Genomic DNA, 4,995 nt, shown 5'->3' on the forward strand with positions numbered 1-4,995 from the left:
TTATTACTTATTCATTTAAATTCTGTTTATAAACTGCATGTTGTAGATCTTCATTTGACCCAAAGATCCTCATCATCCCTCTGAGTGTGTTGAGCTTGATTGTAATTGTGATGCTGTTCATCTGGTTTATAATGAGACACAGTAAGTCTACTAGAAATTTGATTAAAATCCATTTCAAATTTATTTGCAAATCTTTAGAAATAGTTCAACATTTAAGTTATTGTGCATTGCTACAAAGAATCAGTAACAGTCATTTTGTTTTATTAGAGCAGAACAAAGCAGAATCATCCGCCACAGCAATGGTAAGTTGTACTGATTTATTTCTATGTGGGCATCGTACATGATACTAAAAAAATAGAGAAAGTAAAACGGGTTCATAATTACAGTTTGACAGATGTTCAAACTGTGTTTTGTACTTCAATGCAGGCTGGAGATGAACTAACATACTCTGAAGTCAGACCCAAGAAAAAACGTTCACCCAAGGTAACCAACTACAGCAGCATCAAGCAATTCAAATCTAAGAATTTTCAGTGAACATACCGGTCATCTGAGAGTACATTGGATATGTAATCTACTGTAGATTCATTTCTGATATGTCTGAGAAAAATGAATCCTCATAGGGGAAACTGTTCTTGTATTTTTTATAACTTGCAAAATACAACAACAGCTATCAGAAGAAATTAGATCATGAATCACAAAGCTGTATTTTGCTTCTGAAGATTCAAACCTCTACCCCTTCTCTTTCATTTAAATATTGGTATTTTGTCAATAACACTGATACCTGACACACCAGATGTGTAAATGCAGAAGAAATATCACCTGAGGATGTCCTAACATACTACAACTACACATTTACACTTTAGAATACAAGTAGAGTTTAATCTATTTTTTGTTAAAGCACAGCAGAACTGTAAATAGTCCAATTTCTATATTTCTTCTCTTCCAGAGTTCATTTGGTGAAAGTGATGTGGAAATAATTTACAGTTCAGTTGTTGTACGGAAGTGTACTGAAAGGGTAAATATTAAATAACCTGAAACCAAACACACACTGTATCTCACTCCCCGTGTTTTTCTTGATATCAAATCATTTTACTTGTTGTCCTGATATGACATGTTTCACTTTGAATTTGGTCATATTTTGCTTTTTCTCTCTAATTATCATTTGCTTCTGTTCTCCAACACAGTGACAGAAAAGCCACGGAAGTTACATACAGCACATTAGCTGAAATGTTTTAATGTTAAAACTTTAATGTTAAAGAGTTGTATCTCTTCTTTCTGTATCTTTTATTACTGGAGTATTTGTATTTGCTGCTCTGTTATCTTCCTTCATTTACTTGTTATGTAGTAACTTTTAACCTTAACCCTTTTAACTGTTTTGTAAACAAAATAATTCCTGCATAGCTGCAAATTTATTCAGAGAAGCATTGAGCTGTTTTTGTTTTTTGCATTCGTGAGTATTGTCTCTACTGTTGTTCACTGGATGCAGCTGTGTTGATAGAGGGTCACCATTACTATAAGCCAGGGCCGCTTCCAGGATGATTTTTCTGGCTCTTATCTGTGCTGACGCGAGGGGTACCGTGGTGGCATCCCACGGTGGACTCCGGTGTAGAATGCGAGCTGGGCTGGGATGTGATGGGCCCAGTGAAGGGACGAGAGGGGGCAGGAGGCTCCTCCTCGTCTGTCTGGGACGAGGCTGGCATGGACCCCGCTCTGGAGAAGGAGTTTCTGGCCGGCTGGTGGACCAAAAATGAACATTTATCTGTGTTCGTGGGGTAGTTACATCAGAGGATTTTAGTGCACGCAGAAAATTTTATTTCTAGCAGTTTTAGAATTGGGTTTATTCCTGGGGGATATTAGTATATTGAAGACATTCTATTAAGTATGTTTTTTGAGAGTTTTATTTTATTTGTGCTCCCTGGCCTGGGAATAAAAAGTTTCTGATTAGACCTACATCATCCCTGTGTCTTGATTATTGACTTGCTTGCTCCCCCTTTTATCCAAAGAACCATCCTCTTAGTAAGACACTGGCAGATCAGCTTTAGTGCCTACTTTACAGACCATACAGTAAGAGGAACTAGATTAAAAGTGCTGCAGTTTAGTCTTAAGCAAACAAAAACCAGGAAATACACTCAGAACACTAATATGACGGATGATGCAACAAAGAAAAGAAGCAAACTGAGGGCTTAAACATGCACATAAGGTAAGGGCAAATAAGTGACACGTGGAGAACCAAGTTAAGCAAAACTGAACATAATGCCCACAGAATAAAACACTATTAAGATATAGCAGAATTCAGGAACAGAAATGCAGACTTGATAAAGACAGAAAGGGAAACTCAGAGACCAGACTGACTTACAAAGATCCTAGGTTCAACAGCGTTCAACATTGATTCAATATCAAATTCTGACGTATAAGAGTGACGTTACGTCAATATCAGATTTCAACGTTGATTCAATAGAATCAACTGATATTGACTAAACATTGTTTCAATGGATATTTGCTATCTGGATATTTGCTATTTGCTATTACTATCTGGTAGTAATAGCAAAGCACCACTATTATAATATAAACAGTATTCACATTTTCTCTGAAATATTGGCCTTGGACACCTTATGTAAACACTCGGTAAGAAGGATCCTAAATATGATGAAGAATGAGACATTAAAACTTTATTGAAAATGGCAAAATAAATACACTCATAAAAAAATATTTTGTTTTAAGTCAGATTTGATGTCACGTGATAGACAAGCGCCGTCTCAGCCTAATTTGCATATAGAAAGTTTTAATGTTACGATGAAGTGCAGTCTGTGAAGTAACCACAGTGTTTGGTATCGTTTTTAGTGTGTTTTCGCCGGTTAGATATTCACATCGCCACAATTCTAACAGCATTTAAACAAGTTTTGAATTTGTCTCTAAAAAGATTTTCTATTCGTTTTGAACAAAAAAAGAACTGCGTTGGTTTGTTTTGCTATGTCTCAAAACAACTATCAACTGAGATTCAGAGGACCTCCTCCTCACTGCGGTGGGCAGTACGGTCCCCCGGTGAATACAATGGTCTCAGAAGAGCTTTTGAGAACTGCAGGAGGGAAAACCTTCATCTACGAGAGAGCGAGTACCAACTGAAAAGTTGCCTAAATGGTCTTCTGGCAGAGAGGAGGAATTTATGCCATAAGGATGGGCTTGTAGCTCTTAGAGAAGAAATGGAGTCCAAATACATGCAAATGGAGAAAAGATATGAAAAGCTGGAACAAGAAAACAAAATACTAGAAGACGGGAATCAGCTAGACATGTATGACTTGAAGGAAAAGCTGGAGGCATACACAAGAATTGAAGCAGAAAATGAGTACCAGGATTTTCTAAGGCAGATACATTTGGAAGAAGTCCAAAGCTGCAGCCACTGTTGGAGGACAAAATCAGAGAAATTGAGCAAGAGAAGACAAAATTAGAGGACAAAAATAAAGAATTGCAGGAAGACAAGACAAAACTAGAGGACAAAAATAAAGAATTGCAGGAAGACAAGACAAAACTAGAGGACAAGAATAAAGAATTTGAGCTAAACGAAAATAAAACTGAAGTTGTCATTTTCGGCAACTTAGTCAATAATCACATCGATAGCACTCTGGGCCCCTTTACCTCCTATTGTAAAACACATGTAAAAAACCTTGGTGTCTTGGTGCAGGTAAGTGCAGTCCTGCTTCTTTCAGTTAAGACAGCTAGCCAAGGTAAAGCCATACCTCCCGACTAATGTCTTTGAACGTGTTATTCACCTCTTCCTTACTTGCAGGTTGGACTACTGCAATTCATTGTATTTTGGTTTAGCTTCTCTACACTGGCTTCCTGTCTCCTGCAGGTTCCAATTTAAACTTTTACTTTTTTGTTTTTAAGTCACTTAACAGCCGAGCCCCTTCTTACCTGTGTGAGCTCCAGGAAAAACCATGAGGTCTAGCTCAAAATTAATGCTTTCCATCCCTCGGACTAGTCTCAAATCTTGTGGTGATAGAGCCTTCTCTGTGGCAGGTCCCAGACTTTGGAAGTCTCCCCCTAAAGATTAGATCTGCACAAACACTTAATCAATTTAAATCACTACTAAAGATACATTTTTATGCCCTGGCTTTTAACACACTGTGACCCAAGCATTTTGGTCATATTTTAATTGTCTTAGTTTTTGTTTTAATTCTTTTATTGTCCCATCATTGTTTTATATTGTCGCTTTTTAATGGCGTTTTTATATTGTTAAGCACTTTGTGCAGCATCGTCTGTCTGGAAATGTGCTATATAAATAAATTTGACCTTGACCTTCGTCTACCCCCTTCACATCTCCACCCGTATCCTCCTTGCACTAGTGATGTGCGGATCGATACTGAAATATCGATTCCTCCGATACCAATCATTTATGTTCTAGAATCGATTCTCACATTAAAATATCGATATTTTAGTAATTTAGGGTAAATTTATAGTTTATCATTAACAGGAACACGGTGGAAAGAAACTATAACATTCGGATTGTCTACATTCAAAGGAACTACTTCCTCTTCCGCCTTTCATAATTATGTGCGAAATACGGCTGTATAAATGTCTCGCAGCCGCTGGCGTGTGCACTCACAACAATGGCTGCACGTCATCGGAGGACGTATTTTACCTCCACAAACAGCTAAGACGTGGTTTGCGATACATGTGGCAAAATAGTGCTCCAAGAGTGAGGCGTTGTGGCCATACTTGCCAACCTTGAGACCTCAGAATTAGGGAGATATTCAAAAGGGCTGTTAGGGTGGGGGGGTGATAAATAAATTTTACAGGGTTTATTTATCAGATAAAATACATTAAATGTCACCGTTATTATTGGCCGGCCTGGAAACAGCGGGGGTTTCCAAATTCAGAGGCTGCTTCCACCTGAGGACCCGGCCTTCGCGGTCTAAAGAAAGCCGGGTAGTACGTCGCGAACTCCCTCGGTGGAGTGAAATGCTGCAGTCTGCTCCTCGCTATCTAAAATATAAC

At 38.2% G+C, this 4,995-nt stretch overlaps 1 long non-coding RNA gene across 1 annotated transcript; it reads left to right on the forward strand.

Annotated features, from left to right (window-relative positions):
* Nucleotides 1-44: 44 nt before the first annotated feature.
* On the forward strand, nucleotides 45-1,430 carry LOC121815152. Its single transcript, XR_006054822.1, has 4 exons — nucleotides 45-141; nucleotides 268-302; nucleotides 427-483; nucleotides 947-1,430. It is a non-coding gene; the product is annotated as an uncharacterized LOC121815152 (long non-coding RNA).
* Nucleotides 1,431-4,995: the final 3,565 nt, after the last annotated feature.

The sequence above is a fragment of the Haplochromis burtoni genome, unplaced genomic scaffold (assembly GCF_018398535.1).
Source record: "Haplochromis burtoni strain Fernald_Lab_line unplaced genomic scaffold, NCSU_Asbu1 Contig_7, whole genome shotgun sequence".
Lineage (NCBI taxonomy): Eukaryota > Metazoa > Chordata > Actinopteri > Cichliformes > Cichlidae > Haplochromis > Haplochromis burtoni.